At 43.0% G+C, this 18,928-nt stretch overlaps 1 long non-coding RNA gene across 1 annotated transcript in view; it reads right to left on the minus strand.

Moving 5' to 3' along the window:
* Nucleotides 1-239: 239 nt before the first annotated feature.
* The window catches only part of LOC116972306, a 52,145-nt gene continuing 33,456 nt past the window's right edge, over nt 240-18,928 (minus strand). The window contains exons 2-3 of the long non-coding RNA XR_004411771.1: nt 2,600-2,694; nt 240-419 (exon numbers count right to left, since the gene is read on the minus strand). This is a non-coding gene — a long non-coding RNA (uncharacterized LOC116972306). The remainder of the gene's footprint in view (nt 420-2,599; nt 2,695-18,928) is intronic.

An 18,928-nucleotide genomic window follows, 5' to 3' on the forward strand; every position in this document is an offset into this window, starting at 1 on the left:
GGAGAGAAAAAGTTCAGTGTGATAATATATACACATGCACACATACTCAATAAATAAACAAATATAGTGCAATCATAATAATAATCTGTTGTAGTTCAGAGCTTATTTGTTGTTGTGTTTAATAGCCTGATGGCTGTAGGGAAGAAGTTGTTCCTGAACCTGGACGTTACAGTTTTCAGGCTCCTGTACCTTCTTCCCGATGGTGAAATGAGTGTGTGGCCAGGATGGTGTGGGTCTTTGATGATGTTGACTGTCTTTTGAGGCAGCGACTGCGGTAGATCCCTTCGATGGTGGGGAGGTAAGAGTCAGTGATGAACTGGGCATCGGTCACAACTTTTTGCAGTCTTTTCCGCTCCTGGACGTTCAAGTTGCCAAACCAGGCCACGATGCAACCAGTCAGTATGCTCTCTACTGTGCACCTGTAGAGAAGTTCAGGAGAGTCCTCTTTGACATACCGCATCTCCGTAATCTTCCCAGGAAGTAGAAGCGCTGATGTGCCTTCTTTATAATTGCATCAGTGTGCTGGGTCCAGGAAAGATCTTCGGAAATAGGCACGCCCAGGAATTTGAAGTTTTTGACCTTCTCCACCATCGTCCCATTGATATAAACAGGATTGTGGTTCCTCATCCTTCCTCTTCCAAAATCCACAATCAGTTCCTTGGTTTGACTGGTGTTAAGAGCTAGGTTGTTGTGCTGGCACCATTTGGTCAATCGGTCGATCTCATTTCTATACTCTGATTCATCAGCATCTGTCATTCGTCCAACATCAGTGGTGTCGTCGGCGAACTTGATGATGGAGTTCGCACTCTGTAAGGCTACACAGTCATGGGTATAGACTGAAAACTTTTTCTCCCAGAGTTGTGAATCAGTGGAATTCTCTGTTCAACATTGGAATTAGGATCTGTTGGAATTAGGATCTTGCTGCTTGAGAGCAGAGCAACAATCAGGTGCAAATCTGGTAGGCAACAGAGTTCTCTGGGTCCAGTAATGACAAGAGTTGTACAATGGTGAGTTTGAAAGATATGAGAGTACCCATATGCCCTGTGTGTAGAATGTGTAAACATTCCTGATGGTGAACTGTACCTTCAAGTTTCTGGACGAGGACACGGACAGAGAAATATCGTCATACGAGGCCTTGATGAGTTTACCAGCACCCAGGAACTACATGCTATTTGGCATTGGGCACTTGAGAGATACTAAATGGTCAATAACACGGGGATTGGGCTTAAAAATGTGAAACGTAATTGCTGGACGCAAGATGGGAACAAGCCATAGAAATGGCTGGCTTTTTTGTCATGTGGACACTACAAGTTGGTTCAGTGGGAAACCAATCAGTCATATGGTTGCAATAAACAGTAGACAGCAAATTGCAATGAAGACTCTGTCATTTATTTGAACAGGAAGAGAGAGTCAAGGCAACAGTTATGCCTCAACAAGAATCTACAAAGTAAACAGCAAAGACGTGTGTGTGTGTGTGTGTGTGTGTGTGTGTGTGTGTGTGTGTGTGTGTGTGTGTGTGTGTGTGTGTGTGTGTGTGTGTGTGTGTGTGTGTGTGGGGGGTGCTATCATGAGTGATAAGATTCTACAAATGAAGTAAACAGAAAAGTGCTGTAAGTGTAGGAAGGAACTGCAGATGCTGGTTTAAACTGAAGATAGACACAAAAAGCTGGAGTAACTCAGCAGGACAGGCAGTATCTCTGGAACGAAGGAATGGGCGACGTTTTGGGTCGAGACCCTTCTTCAGACTGGTATGGAAAAGGAAAACAAGAGATATAGACAATGATGTAGAGAGATAAAGAACAATGAATGAAAGATTTGCAAAAAAGTAACGATGATGAAGCAAACAGGCCATTGTTAGCTGTTTGTTGGGTGAAAACGAGAAGCCAGTGCGACTTGGGTGGGGGAGGGAAAGAGAGAGAGGGAATGCCGGGCTACCTGAAGTTAGAGAAATCAATATTCATACCACTGGGCTGTAAGCTGTCCATGCGAAATATGAGATGCTGTTCCTCCAATTTGTGTTTAACCTCACACTGACATTGGAGGAGACCTAGGACATAACATAGAAACATAGAAAAATAGGTGCAGCAGTAGGCCATTCGACCCTGCGAGCCAGCAACTCCATTCATTAAGATCATGGCTGATCATCTAAAATCAGTAACCCGTTCCTGCTTTTTCCCCATATCTCTTGATTCCTTTAGCCCTAAGAGCTAAATCTAACTGTGTGCGAATGTGAGGAGTCAAGCGAAATATGAAATGCTGTTTGTGTTGTACTATCGTGCGTAGTAAGAGTCAACAGACAAAGTAAACAACAAAGAAATGTGTGTGTGTTACCATTGTAAGGCGATATCAATAAAGTCTGAAACTTCTGACGGAGAAGATGACTGTGCAACTTCTGGAGAAGAGGTCAGTGTCTACAAGACGCTTGCACAGTAGGCTTCCGTAGCCTCTTCCGTTGACTGAGAGCTTACGTCCTTCAGTCAAGGATGTCCTGTAGATAACTCTTCATCTGATGTATGCCTATGCTGAGAAACCTACAGACACTACATTGGCCCCCACTACTAACATTTTTTACAGCACACTTAACACACAAAACAGGTACCTTTCAATCTCTGGACGTCTTTCATTCAGTTCAAGATGTGTCATCTTTAGTCTACATCACTGTCCTAGTTTCTCATTGGAGCGCCACCTCTATATCTGTAAATGAAACGTGTGTCTTGTGTTAGTCCCATCATTTACTTCATGTTGACTGCTTCAATTCCCTCTGCTATGGAAATATGCCTCTATGGAATTCCTACACAATAATATCATGCCAATTTAAGTTGCACATGTTTCAGTAAATAGGGCCCACTCTGGGGTGAGGCCAAGTTTGAAACTTGATCTTGATATGGTGAAAGTGATGAACAGTCGCTTTTGAGTTTTTGGCCTTATGAAAATAATTCACAGATTTATGTTTTTCATTTCTTACATTAACTATTCTCTGCTGTTCATTTCCCAGCAATATGCCTGCATGAAACTGCAAGACCCCTGGTTAAGTAAAACCACAGGTAGACACAAAATGCTGGAGTAAATCAGCGGGTCAGGCAGCATCTCTGGAGAGCCCTTGCTTTCCCTTTCTATCCCCTCCCCCTTCCCAGTTCTCCCACTAGTCTTACTGTCTCCAACTACATTCTATCTCTGTCCCGCCCCCTCCCCTGACATCAGTCTGAAGCAAAGATCCTATCGCTATAGGATCTTTGGTCTGAAGAAGGATCTCGACCTGAAACGTCACCCATTCCTTCTCTCCAGAGATGCTGCCTGACGTGCTGAGTTACTCCAGCATTTGGTTTACCTTTGATTTAAGCTAGCATCTACAGTTCTTTCCTAGATAAAAGTAAAACCACAAATCAGTTGAGTAACTTTTACTCTAGTTTCAAACCAATCAGAAGCAGTTCTGGGTTAATTCATAGCACCACCTCCATTGCACTAAAACATTGCAGGCAATCAACATGCTTAATAATTTCTGACTAATACAAAGACGTAGAATATCCTCACGGGTATTTGCAAGCTCCTAAAATGAAATGAATAAAGAATAATTAAAGCAGATAATGTTGGAGAAACTTAGATCAGATAATATCTGTAGAGAGGAAAATATCTACGAATTTAGGCTGAAGACCTAGCAATAGAAGAAGCAGAGGATAGCAAGTAAAATATAATGTAGCAGGTAACAATTGTACAATGTGCGAGGAAGTGTCCCAACCCAAAAAATCACCTATCCATGTCCTTCTGAAATGCTGCCTGACCCACTAATTTCTCCATCACTTTGTATTCTAAGCAAGATTCTAGCATCTGCAGTTCCCTTGTCTCAATTCTATGAAGTCTTAGCTTTACCAATTGAGCTCCACCTTAAAAGCAGGGGGAGGCTTTTTTTTCACATTTATATTTCATTTTTACAATTCAAACTTATCACTTAAGAATTTGTAACTATTTCATATTTAATTTTGAAACAAAGAAGTACAGATGCTGGTTTATATAAAAGGACACAGAGTGCTGAAGTAAGTCAATGGGTAAAGCAGCATCTCTGAAGAACATGGATGAGTGACATTTCGGTTCGGGACCCTTCTTCAGAGTCTGTTCTCCAGAGATACTGCCTACTCACTGAGTTACTCTAGCTCTTTGTGTCCTTTCATATTTAATGTTATTGCCTATTGAACATTGCCTATAGGGTATTTTTCCTTTCCTCATTTACCCTGTTATTTCTAAATGTTATCTTTAGTTCAGACCAAATGAAGTTATGCAAATATTACAATTAAAAATCATCAGTGCTGGTTCAAAGAAAAACAATATTTCAACACACAATAAATTGTGGTTTGCTACACTCTTTGAAATCTTATGATGCTGTAGCTGAAATTGCATTACAATTTAAAGACATTCTAGTTCAATATTCCTTGTCAGTAATTCTCCTGGAAAAACAGAGGTTTGTATGTTTAGTGCTGACTAATCTGGTTACTGGAAATTGGCTTTTTTTTTAAAAGGTCTACATTCTTTAAAAGAAAAAAAAATTTTAAAGAATTTTTTTTTTCCAACTGTTTTCCAAATTTGTTTTAATTTTTTTTCCAACTGCTCTTCTTCTAACATCACAACTTTATCTTCTGACTAACATAAAATGACACGTTGGCACTTGCTGCTGCTGCATACAAATTGCTTCTTAATTCATTCCAAATATATACTGGTTAATTTAATAACATGAAGAATACATCATGTGTCTACTTGTATTCTTCCTAAGAAAGTGAACTCCCTTCACCATTTAATCCTGTATCTGTTATTTTAACCTGGTTTATTTATCTGTGAATCATCATTGTCCTAGTGTGATTATGACTCCAAAGAGTATAGATCTCAGCCCACGACATCCTTAATTCTCCAGGTATTGAGAGGGGACAAGCAAGATTAGTGCCCATGCAATTGAATCATATATTTCTGGCAAAATTATATAGAGTAGAATCCTGAAGGAGTCAGTGAGATTCAAATTCTGATAGCAAGAATCCAAGAACAAATAATATGACAGATATGTCTTTTAAGATAGGGTGGTCAAGAATGCTTTCGGCACAATGGCCTTCATCTGTCAGTGTATTCAGTACAGAAGTTAGGAGATCATGTTACGGTTCCATACGACATTGGTGAGGCCACATTTAGAGTCTTGTGTTCAGTTTCGGTCACCCTGATGTAGGAAATTTGTTGTTAAGCTGGAAGAGTGCAGAGAAGATTTACGAGGTGGTTGCCAGGAATTGAGGGCCTGAGTTATAGGTAGAGGTTGAGCAGACTATGACATTATTCCTTGGAATGCAGGAGGATGAGGGGAGATCTTATAGACCATGAGAGGATTAGATAGGTAAATGCACAGAGTTTTTTTACCCAGAGTGGGGGAATCAAGAACTAGAGGACACAGGTTTAAGGTGAGGGGTGTAAGACTTAATAGGAAACTGAAGGGAAATTGTTTTTACACAAAGGATGGTAGGTATATGGAACAAGCTTCTAGAGGAGGTAGTTGAGGCAGGTACTATCACAACGTTTAAAAAACATTTGGACAGTTACATGGATAGGATAGGTATGGAGGGATATGGACCAAAGGCAAGCAGGTGGGACTAGTATAGATGGGGCATGTTGGTCAGCATAGACAAGTTGGGCCAATGGGCTTATTTCCACGTTGTATAACAGTATGATTCTAAAATGAAAACAATACAAATGACCCTTTCATTCCTAATGTAGCTATAACTCTTGGCAAAATAATCAAAAGAGTGGGTTTGAGGCATTGGTCTTGGTTACTTGGTCCTCCAAAATATTCCAACTGGAATTTAAACTGGAGGTGGTGAAGGGAGGGATTAAGCCAGAAAGGGTTATTGGAAAGAAAGTGCTACTTTAAATTTAGTTGCATCTGGTTGGGTAACTATAGTTTGGTGGAGATTATTCCATGCTTTAATTGTGCGTGGGAAGAACGAATTGCTGTACACATTTGTCTTTGTAGCTGGGATCACAAACTGGATCGAATGCCCTCGTCTGCTCCTAATTGGTTTGGGGTCGGTGTAGGTCTTGTGATCTATGTCTAGCTGACCATTTAACATTTTGTAAAAACAGGTCAAACGGTGAGAGGGTTCCACCCCAGAGAATTCAGAAGTTTGTTGACACTCGCTTCTCTCTCATAGGTGTTAGTAACAAATCGAGCGGCCTGTCTTTGGACACGTTCGATGGATGAAATGTTTTTATCTGTGTATGGGTCCCAAGCTGCAACTGCGTAGTCCAAATGAGGTCTAACGAGGGTGAAATACAGCTTCTCCTTGACAGAAGCTGAACAATGATGAAAGTTGCGCCTCAGGAAGTTTAGGACACCTGTTGCTTTCACTGTTGCATGATGAGTCTGACCATTCCAACGCAGATCATTCTGCAATTTGATGCCAAGATACTTGGTTTGTTTGGATTCTTCAAGGGTGACACCAAGTATGTTGTAGGATGTGACGCCTGGATTCCTTTTTCTGGTGACACGCATGGTTTCACATTTGGAAGGGTTGAACTGCATGCCCCATTGTTGTGACCACTCGACCATAGTATCGAGATCCTTTTGGTGAGCATCTTCATCATCAGTTGACTTAATTGGTCTCTGGAGCTCAAAGTCAAATAAGACTATAATTACAATGAAATACTGATTCTTTCAATAACACAATTGAAAAAAGTATATTACTTACTTAGGTAAAGATATATAGATGTAATCCACTGCAGGTAAAGTACTTGCGTTTGAGTCTGCAGCAAAATGCTTAGGTATGTGGTAGTATTTAAATAAAAACACAATGCAACATTTGATAATACTAAGCCATCACCAGTGCATATTTTAATATCTAAAAGATAAAGACCAAGACCTCAAGTATTATTGATGGAGTATGATATGTGAGTTTGCATATCTGAATGACTGCTGTGTACTGATGGCTTATCTGTTATGATCATCTGTGATGTTTGAGGGAAGATGTTAATTAAACCGTTGCTTGTTCTTCAATTCTCTGGTAGGATGTAGATAACTGTATATAACAGGCAGTTAAACATTCAAAGAGAATCTGGCCTGATTTTATAATTCACCAGTTACAAACCTTGTGCACCAAAGCATTAAGTATATGCACAAATGTGATATGATCAAATGTGCTGCCCCGTGCATATTTTAATTTGTATTTTCCCATCGATTGGGTTTACTATTGTAACTCAATGTTGTAGTACTTTACCTTACTACTTTCCATTGTTAAACTATGCCTAAATCACAGAGGCTAGATGAAAAACAACTCTTCACTAAATATGACACTATTGCCTGTAAGTAAAAAGGCCTTTTTATTTATTTATACACAGGATGCAAACATCATCATGAAGAACAGTGTTAATTGCTCTTTCTAATTGGTGGGGGTGGTGGTAACCCCCTATTGTGCTTCACACATGACCAAATTACCTTTTCTTTTTGTCAATACCTGGTACAATGAGTGGTACATACGCAGTTAAAGGTGCACCATCTTTGACCTGCCCTTTAAATCCCAGATACATGCACAGTTCCTTTTTTTCCAAAAATAATCGTGTCAGAATAAAAAATATGTACAACATAAAATAACTGTGCAAAGCTCTTCACACGTTCTCAGTGTCTCTACATTCAATAGTATCATACTTACACCAATCTTTAAGCTAAACACCCTTGCCAGTACCTGTCAAACAGAGGCAGTGGTCAGACCAAAATGTCAGAGAGGACCACCCAAGAGATATAATGACTATGAAATGTATTGACATATGAAAATGATGCATTATCAATGTAATGGATGCAATATCCTAAAATGATATTGGAATGTTCAGTCTCCAATGTGATGATGCAGATATCCTTTTTGTTTGATAAGGGAGGGATGTCATGGTAACTGACGTTGTATTTAAATGTGTCACGTGTTACTATGACTCAGAAAGGTCAGAGGACACATGTTGCCAGGTTGTAAAGGAATGGCGGACAAATAAAACAAAGCATTCAGTGTCCTTGAAGTATGCTTATTACATTTGGATCCGGGCGAGGATCTGACACTCATGTGGCACCCTGAGATGATATCCTTTCCCTTGTTTGAGGGGTGTCCCAATCAGACTCTGCCCCTCAATGTCCAGCAGCGGAAGGGCCCAAGACTTTGACCCTTCCTCAGAGAGCCTTCGCGTTGGCAACACCAAGCTTCAGTGAGCCCTTTAGCACATCCTCCTGATTAGACAATACAAAAGTACGAGGAGCATTGGTGGAAAGATTGCAAAATACTCTTCCCCTTAGCAGAGATGTCTATAAAAAGGGTGCATGGGTTTAAGGTAAGTGATTTAGAGGAGATTTGAAGAGGAATTATTTCATCCAGTGGGTGGTTTGAATCCTAAACTGCCTGAAGAAGTGGCGCATGTAAATACTCTCATGATATGTAAGGAGTTGGCGGCGCGACTCACCCGTTGCAGCGGCCCCTACAGCTTGTCTGTCTTTTTTTATTTTTTGTCTAGTTAAATGTAGTGTTGGTGCTTTTTTTAATACTAGTTTTAAATGTGTATATGTGGGGGGTGGGGGGGGGGAGGGGGAAACCGTTTAAAATCTCTTCCCTGTCCGGGAGACCCGACCTTTTCCCTGTCGGGTCTCCGTTGTCGTTCGGGCCTAGCACCGTGGAGCGGCCTCCAACCTGAACAACCCGGGGGCTCGGGAGACTGCGGAGCTGCGGAGCTGCGGACTACTCACCATCGTGGGGCTGGCCGGCCTCGGAGCGCGGGGAGCGGTGGTGACTCGCTGCTGCGACTCGACTCCTGGGGCTCGGAGGCTCCAGCACCGCAGCCGCAGGTCCGGTGGACTGGGACATCAGGAGCTCGCGGGTCCGGGGGGAGAGAGAGACCGCTTCCCGGAGCTCCCGCGACGCGACTTCTCCAGCCCATGTCGCGGGGTTGGAACGACCCGGAGCGGGGACGTACATCGCCCGGCGCGGCTTCATGGCCGTGGGACATTCCAGCGCCCGCCGGGGGCTCCAACTTTATGACATTTAGACCGGGAGCGGGGCCGTAAATCGCCCAAAACGGCCTAAAATGGCCGTGGGACTTATCATCGCCCGCCTGGGGCTTGGACATCGGGAGAGACATGGAGAACAGGGGAGAGAAAAGACTTTGCCTTCCATCACAGTGGGTCCACTGTGATGGATGTTTGTGTGAATTAAATTGTGTGTATGTCTAGGAAATTGTCTTTGTTTGTATGGCTGTGGAAACAGAATTTCGTTTGAGCCTCACTGAGGCTCAAATGACAATAAATTGTATTGTTGTTGTTGTATTGTATTGAAATGACCAGTTGAAACACCAAGGCATGGAAGGCTACGTGCCAAGTGCTGGAATGAGATTGGTATAAGTATAAACTTGATGGCTGAATAACCTTCTTCCATCCTGTATGAATCTATGGCATAATGATATACTGGCACAACTCAACACATGGAAGTTTGGCACTGATATTTACCCCTCACAGTCATTCACCTCAAACCATATCTTCATCAAACACTACTCATCAGAATGTGTAAGAAGGAACTGCAGTTGCTGGTTTAAACTAAAAATAGACAACTTCAAGTAACCCTTGCATCCCCACCCTCTCTGTCCTTCGCCCACCCAAGTCGTTGTTCTAGTTTCAACGTCGTCTTGTTGTCTTATTGTCTGTAACTAGTTTTCACCTAGCCCAGAGCTAACAATGGTCTGTATTCATTATCATCGGTACTTTTTTGCATATCTTTCATTCATTTGTTCTATGTCTCTCTATCACCATCTATATTTCTCGTTTCCCTTTCCCCTGACTCTCAATCCGAAGAAGGGTCTCAACCCGAAACGTCATCTACTCCTTTTCTCCAGAGATGCTGTCTGACCCGCTGAGTTACTCCAGCTTTTTGTGACTACTCCTCTGAATTTCAACTTGTATTTCTTTATCTGAGCAAACATTCTTCCTCATTCTGCTCCGTCTTACTTCAGGTATCAATCTTTAGATCACACACACTCTGCCCCATTATTTCGATCAGGTGGTAAATGACTCTCCGAGAGAGATTCAGCCTCTTCCTCGTTCTTAATGAAGCTCTTTTCAAATCTATTAACCAAGCTTCATCCTTTCTTCTTAGGCCAGAAAAAAGCATCCTTGTGACTTAACCTTCACTTGTGTCTCCTTAATCCTTTTTGTCAGCTGCCTGCCATCCTTCCAGTCCGCATAATTTACATTAAAGATTCAAGAGGTGCTATAAATTACATAAAACTTTGTCATGTAGATGTTGCATGTTCCGCAGAGTGGCATGTCACCTTTAACTGGTGTCAGCACAATTCTTTATTCCAGAAGTACCTACTATATGCTGTCAAGTGGATGTCTTTCTTCAGATTACACTAAAGATCTTCAGTTGTTTTTTCCTGGCCACAGTATCATAAACTCAGGTCAACGGTTCTGCATGAACAATGGCGATGTTGATTTCATTTAGATATGGAGTCAGCATTCAGCAAATTCACTGTGGTCAACAAGCGGCATGGGTATCAAATTTTTACTTTTAAATTTCCCTTGGCACTAGGCATTAGTGACTTCCCTTGAAATTTTGTTCCACAATACCAGATAATTAGAAGCTCAACTCTGAAGGATTATTAAAATATATTTTTTCATTTGTACCCGTAGGGGACACCAGTGGACATTGGTTTAATGTTTAAGTTGAAGGGGAAAAGATTTAATAGGAATTTGAGGTGTAACTTTTTCACGCAAAGGGTGGTGGGTGCGTGGAACGAGATGCCAGAGAAGGTAGTTGAGGCAGGGACTATTGCGATGTTTAAAAAACAATATAACAGGTACACGGATAACAGGTTTGGAAGGATCTGGGCAAAAAATAGGCAGATGGGACTAATGTAGAAGGGACATGTTGGTCGGTGTGAGCAAGTTAGGCCGAAGTGTCTGTTTCCATGCTGTATGACTCTATGACCCCTCCTATAGAAATTGATTTTAAATGCTGTACATCAGAGTTCTGGGGCCTATTGTAGAGGAGAGTGGTCTAGGAGTGCAGGTACATAGATCCTTCAAAGTGGCATCACAGGTAGATAGGGTGCTTTCGGCAGATTGGCTTCATCAGTGAACGTATTGAGTATAACAGTTGGGATGTTATGTACAAGACGTTGGTGAGGAGTACTGTATTCAGTTTTGGGTATCTTGTTATAGGAAAGATGTTGTTAAGCTCGGAAGAATACAGAGAGGATTCATGAGGATATACCAGGACTTGAGGGGCTGAGTTATAGGGAGATTTTGGACAGGTTAGGAGTTTATTCCTTGGAGCACAGGAGGAAGAGAGGTGATCTTTTCAGGTGTATAAGATGATAAGGGGAATTGATCGGGTGGATACACAAAATGTTTTCCCTGGAGTAGTGGAATCAAGAACAGGAGGTCATAGGTTCACTGTAGTTTGCCTATCATCACATCAGGACTACAGATGATGCCATCTCCTTGGCCCTACACTCATCGGTGGAGACATAAGAGAGACACCTACGTCAAACATCTATCCCGAGATCACAGCTCTGTTTTCAATTCCATAAGCATTATCCCATCAAATTCATCTCCAAAATCAGGGAACTTGGAGTCAGTACATTGGCCTTCATCAGTCCATTCACCTTCCATTCCAAGCAACAATTTGCTGCAACTGCAGGATGGCTGTGGATTTTTAGGACAGGGCAACATTTCCACTACTCAGCTATTCTAAATGGATCATGTAGCCCTACAAGTAGCCCTACCTAGCATGGTGTAGGGTATATAATTCCTTCAAAAATAATCTTGTGTGCAATCAAATAGGGAAAATGGTATTAAGCAGCTGTACAAAATAGGAAATAAGTCAGGCTATTCAAAGGTTTAATTTACAAGTTACCATGTATAAATTAATAAATGAAAGAGCTAAAGGGGCAAACACTTATTGCTAACATTTCCCAAACTTTCACACAGCCACACAACCATTTTCCAGCTGACGAGGCATATGTTTAGAAAGCTCAACTGTCACAAACAATTGACAGCATTAGATTATCACAACCAAGAGAAAAAATCATCGAAAAAATGCAATTGAAGAGCATATGACATAATCACCTGGTGATAACCAGACTAAGCTGTAACTTTAGTCCCTGCATAGCACTATACTTCAGCATAAAACATCTTTATTTGCAAGACACGATGCCACATAATATATAGGGAATCATAGAATGGTGCAGCACAGAAACAAGACATTTGGGCCCTAATCACTCATGTTGACTGTAATGCCTGTCTCTCTTATAACTACAGTTCTCCAATCCAGGAAACATCCTGGTGAATTTTGCCTGCACTTTCTTCAGTGCTACCACATCCTTCCCCTGCAGGAGTACGTGCTGAGGGACACACTGAAGCTTGATGCAGCCAACAGCAAGGCTCTGTGGAGGAGGGCGACAGCCCAGGGTCCTTCCACTGCTGGACATTGTGGGGCAGGATGTGGTGGAGACACCCCTCAAAATAAAGAAAGGAATTACACGTCAGTCGCCACATGAGTGGTAAGGGTGTGGGGTAAAATTGTGTGATTTGTGTGAACAGTATTGAATGTTATCTATAGCCTCCGAGAATGTCAGAATAATTGTTTGCATGGTTCCTCTATTGTACATATTTTTTACTTGAATAAAGTTTATTTTAATTACTTTTTTTTAAATCATTCCTTCCATATGGTAACCAGAACTATACACATTAAGTGTCAGGAAGTTATAATGCAGCTTTATAGGACTTTGGTTCGGCAGCATTTGGAGTATTGCACATCCTGCCTGGTCACCCAATTACAGGCAGGATGTGGAGGCTTTGGGAAGAGTGCAAAGGAGGTTTACCGGAATTATGCTACGATTAATTGATATTAACGACAGGGAGAAGTTGGGCAGACTTGGATTGTTTTCTCTGCATTGCCAGAGTTGGTGGGGAGACCTGTTCAAAGTATATATAATTATGAGAGGCATAAATAGGGTAGACAGTCAGAACCTATTTACCAGGATGGAAATATCAAATTCTGGAGCGCCTAGCTTTATGGGGAGAGGCACAAGGTTTAAAGGGTCTGAGCTACAGGGAGAGGTTGAGTAGGCTGATCTTATAGAGGTGTATAAAATCATGAGAGGAATAGATCAGGTAGATGCACAGAGTCGTTTGCGCAGAGTAGGTGAATCGAGGACCAGAGGACATAGCTTTAAGATGAAGGGGAAAACATTTAATTATAATCAGAGGCATAACATTTTCCACACAAAGGGTGGTGTGTGTACGGAACAAGCTGCCAGAGGAGGTAGTTGAAGCGGGAACTATCCCAACAATTAAGAAGCAGTTCGACAGGTACATGGATTGGACAGGTATGGAGGGATATGGACTAAACGCAGGCATGTGGGACTAATGTAGCTGGGATATGTGGCCAGTGTGGGCAAGTTGGGCCGAAGGGCCTGTTTCCACACTGTATCACTTTATGACTCTATGACTCTAAAGGAAATGTTCGGTGCACTTGTTTTTACACAGAGGGCGGTGAGTACCCGGAATGCACTGCTGAGGGTGGCGGTAGAGGCATATACGACAGTGGCATTTAAAAGATTTCTAGATAGGCATATGGATATGCAGGGAATGGAGGAATATGGATTATGTGCAGGCAAATAAGGGTTGGTCTTGGCATCAGGTTCAGCACAGATATTGTGGGGCGAAGGGTCTGTTCCTGTGCTGTCCTGTTCTATGTTCCATGTTCTAAGTGCAGCCTAACAAATATTTTATACAAATGCAGCATGACATTACAACTCATGTACTCGATGCCTTGACCCATATGTAAGCATATCAAAAACTTTTTCTACTGTCACAAGTTCACGTTCACAACTTACAGGAGTAGAATTACGTCATTCGGCCCATCAAATCTATTCCGCCATTCAATCATGGCTGATCTCTGCCACCTAATCCCAGTTTCCTGCCTTCTCCCCATAACCCTTGACACCCGTTTTAATCAAGAACTTGTCTATCTCTGCCTTAAAAATATCCACTGGCTTGGCCTTCACAGCCCTCTGTGGCAATGAGTTCCACAGATTAACTACCGTCAGGCTAAAGAAGTTCCTTCTCACCTCCTTTCTTAAAGAGCACCCTTTAATTCTGAGGTTATGAACCCTGGTCCTAGACTCTCCCACCAGTGGAAACATCCTTTCCATATCCACTCTATCTATGCCTTCATTATTCTGTAAGTTTCAATCCCCCCTCGACCTTCTAAACTCCAGCGAACAGAGGCCCAGTGCTGCCAAACACTTATCATATGCCAACATATTCAAACCTGGAATTATTCTTGTAACCCTCCTCTGGGCCCTCTCGAGAGCCAGCACATCCTTCCTCAGATATGGGGCCCAAATTTGCTCACAGTACCCCAAATGTAGCCTGACCCATGCCTTATAGAGCCTCAGCAAGACATCTCTGTTTTGGCTAGCATTGAATGCTAGCCACTTCTCTGCCCATTCTCCTAAACTGTCCGAGTCCTTCTGCAGAGTCCTTGCTTCCTCCACACCAGTGGCGGACTGGGTCTAAAAATATTGGTTGCCAGGTGACAAAGGGGACCCACTTCATCAGGAGCCCACTTGATATAGGGGGCCCACTTCATCAGGGGCCCACTTGCCATTGGGTAAGCTGACACCCTGGCCAGCTCGCCACTGCTCCACACCGCCTGCCCCTCCATCTATCTCAGCATCATCTGCAAACTTGGCCACAAAGCCTTCAATCCCCTTATCCAAATCATTAAAATACAACTTAAAGAGTTGTAAGGGTCCCAGTCCCGACCCTTGTGGAACTCCACTAGTCACTGGCAGCCAACCTGAAAAAGTGCCTTTTATTGCAATGCTTTTGCTTTCTGCCATCCAGTCAACTCGCTATCCATGCTAGTATCTTCCGGTGGGTGGTGTTGGGGAGGGGGGGCGGTGGATGAGGGGTGTGGGGGTAGGTGGGTTGTGGGGGTAGGAGGGGTGGGATAGGGTGTGGGGGTGGGGGAGGGGGGCGGTGGGAAGGGGGGGATGTGTGGGAAGCAGGCGTTGTGGGGGGAAGGGGGGTGTTGGAAGGGGGGGATGTGTGGGAAGCAGGCGTTGTGGGGGGAAGGGGGGCGGTGGGAAGGGGGGGATGTGTGGGAAGCAGACGTTGTGGGGGGAAGGGGGGTGTTGGAAGGGGGGGATGTGTGGGAAGCAGGCGTTGTGGGGGGAAGGGGGGTGTTGGAAGGGGGGGATGTGTGGGAAGCAGGCGTTGTGGGGGGAAGGGGGGGTGTGGAAGGGTGGGATGTGTGGGAAGCAGGCGTTGTGGGGGGAAGGGGGGTGTTGGAAGGGGGGGATGTGTGGGAAGCAGGCGTTGTGGGGGGAAGGGGGGTGTTGGAAGGGTGGGATGTGTGGGAAGCAGGCGTTGTGGGGGGAAGGGGGGTGTTGGAAGGGTGGGATGTGTGGGAAGCAGGCGTTGTGGGGGGAAGGGGGGTGTTGGAAGGGTGGGATGTGTGGGAAGCAGGCGTTGTGGGGGGAAGGGGGGTGTTGGAAGGGGGGGATGTGTGGGAAGCAGGCGTTGTGGGGGGAAGGGGGGTGTTGGAAGGGTGGGATGTGTGGGAAGCAGGCGTTGTGGGGGGAAGGGGGGTGTTGGAAGGGGGGATGTGTGGGAAGCAGGCGTTGTGGGGGGAAGGGGGGTGTTGGAAGGGGGGGATGTGTGGGAAGCAGGCGTTGTGGGGGGAAGGGGGGTGTTGGAAGGGGGGGATGTGTGGGAAGCAGGCGTTGTGGGGGGAAGGGGGGTGTTGGAAGGGGGGGATGTGTGGGAAGCAGGCGTTGTGGGGGGAAGGGGGGTTTTGGAAGGGTGGGTGGTTGCAGCAGATGCAGTTCGCACTCTGCTCATCCCACTATTTCAGCTTTCGGCTTCACGCAGTAGCTCCCGGTCCCACTCCGACTGGTCGCCGCTAGAAGCAGTCCGCACACTGCTCTCTACCCACACGCTGCTCACGGACACAGCCTCGCCTCCGGGACTTTATTCTCCAACGGATGCCGGAAGGAACGTTACATTCATGGTGACTGACAGGCGAGAAGACCAATCTGCTGATCTCACTATTTTTTAAACCTTCATAACTTTTCTAATATTACACCGATCAGAACAAAACTTGGTTCTCCTCTGCATTCAATGCTTGGAGTAAGGTGGCGAAAAATTCCTAGCGATATAGTTTACCGTTTTCATGCAAATTAAAAAAACCGCAAACCGGAAGTGGTCAAGATGAGAGTTTTAGTAATAGTATAGATATATTTGCTGTCGCTACTGGAATTAATTTGCCTGTCAATTTGCAGCAAGAGTTTCAATGTTCCAGTTTATATCAGATGTAGATGACAAATAAACACTCTTGAAACTTGAAACTCTGGAAAAACAACCTTCAGCAAAATGGCTACTCTCACCAGAGCCTTCTTCCCTTTAGCTCTGCTGCTCTTTGACTTTAGGTATGCCAGCTAGAAAACGTCACCGACCTTAACCTTGCATTGCCTTTCTACACTCCCTCCTATAACTTGACGTGAGAATAGATGGATGGTTTTGTAATTACATTTATGTGACCCCCAACACGATATATGTTCAACAATGTTTTCTGCAAAATCTGCTGCTTATAGGTAAACACTTTCAATCAGACTTACACCGACATAGAACAACAGACACAACAAATACATTTAATATTTTGTGAATTGAGCTCCTGCAGATCATTAGAAAAGGGATCAATTTTCTGATGATAGTTCAGGGCCGGACAGCACTTTCATCCTTTACTAACCGTACCCAGAGGATGCAATTAGAGAGCATGAGGAGGTGGAATTATGTGAATCGTAATATATAGAGAAGGAACATCAACTGTTGGATGAGAAATAAAATCCCTGAATTAGCTGACTAATGGAGTAAGTGGAACCTGTGCCACAAAAATCAGTATGCAGAAAACTTTGGCTGCCAGCAACAGAAAAAAGTTTGCTGTAAAATGCGATAACTCAGCTGGAGACCTTGTGAAACCCATTTCCCACAGACTTAGGTACACACCTAAGGACTATGTAGATATTATTTGGCAGATTAGAACAGGGAGAAATCAAGTGCAGCACAATGACGCAGCGGTAAAACGGCTGCCTCAAAGCACCAGAGACCCAATATCAATCTGGACTACATGCTATCTGTGCAGAGTTTGTATGATCCCCCGTGAACGCTGTGGGTTTTCTCCAGATGCTCTGGTTTCCTCCTGCATTCCAAGGACGTGCAGGATTGTAGGGTACTTGGCTTCTATAAATTGCCCCTTGTGTGTAGAATGCAAAACCGTGATAATTTAGGGCGGATGTACAGGTGATCGATGATTGGCATGCACTCGGTGGGCTGTAGGGCCTATTTCAATGCCAAACAATCTTTAAAGTTGAGCGCTTCTTATCTCTCAGGTCTGCCAATTGTAATGTCACTGTGATGATTTCCAAGCAATGCACATAGTAAGGTAATCTCAAGAAAGCATTTCACATCTTACCGCATTCACATATGCATTGAGCATTCACTGACTCACTCACCCTAAGAATTCCATTGCATATTATTTTCTGTGAGGTCGGTTTATCTCTGATATCAGTAACAATGGTACAACTGCTTCTCATAACAAATATATTTCCCTCACTTAAAAATATTATAAGAACCAGTAGTAGATGATTACAAATAAGTTAATATAGTGTAAACATTGGAAAGCAAAGACCATTTTCCAATAAATGATAATAAAGATTTTAATTTTTGTTCCCATAAATTGGGTCCTCAAAATGGCTCCCTTGGATACCCGTATTGAAGAAAATGCCACTGGCCAGGACATCTGTCAAAATGTCAAAAATATAGCAGGCCTTGCTAACCTCAATTCTTCTTCCATGTGCACACTTAATAAAGCTCCTGCTCAAATGTGGCAGGAGTGATTGCTACAGACATATGGTCCCCACAGATATGTGCATGGGACCAATTGAAATTGCTAGCCATGCGATTTTCTAGCCTCCGCTCATCCACACACTGCTAGTACAAGCAGAATTTTCCATTAAAGGTAACCGTCAGTGAAAATTATGGCTCACGGTACATTGGATGGCTAGTCAGTTTTGTTACTTCAAATTTGTTAGCACCATAGGAAAGATATTCTCCAATTATTAAATGTCAGTGGCCTCAATAGTATTGCAAAAAACAATTTTCAATTCTGCATTTTCTTGGGAAATCAACATTTTTTAAAATAAAGCATTTTTGAGTAAAATAAGAAATGTTCCTGTTAGATTTACAAGGGCATAGCCACAAGGCAGAAGAAGAAATCATCCTGAAATATGTCAGTTAATTTTGATCATCATTATTCTTTATTCTTTCTATTATATCAAAACTTTATTTTTGAATGTTCTCATCAGGTCCAGCCTAATACTTCTCACGTAGAAATCATAAGGATTATAAGGCGTGAAAATATCAAATTACTGTTGCAAACCCAGTATTGCTGGTTGGCTGTGCTTTGAAAGCAAGTATACACAAAAATCCTTCTCCTTAAAGCCGTGCACAAAAGAGACGTGACAATGACTCTAGTCTTGAAATTTTAATTGTTCCTCTTTCTGTAAAATATTTGGCTGAGGTCTGCTCATTGTATAACACTCCCAAAATTCAACGGTAAACACACCTTAATTGTAAATTCTTGAACATTTCAGGATTTAGTTCAGGATTTATTTTTTCTAAAACTATTGACTAATTGTATAATCCCTCACCTGGATTGTGCTTTACATCCTGATTCCCAAATTTCCTTTCATCGAAATTCAAAATGGGCACTTATAAGGCATTATGTAAAGGGCTATTATTTACTTTAATAATGTACTCAGCATGGGGAGAATGGTCTCCTGTATCATTTCCCAGGAAATTCAAAGATTT

This window comes from Amblyraja radiata, chromosome 4, assembly GCF_010909765.2.
Source record: "Amblyraja radiata isolate CabotCenter1 chromosome 4, sAmbRad1.1.pri, whole genome shotgun sequence".
NCBI classification, from domain to species: domain Eukaryota; kingdom Metazoa; phylum Chordata; class Chondrichthyes; order Rajiformes; family Rajidae; genus Amblyraja; species Amblyraja radiata.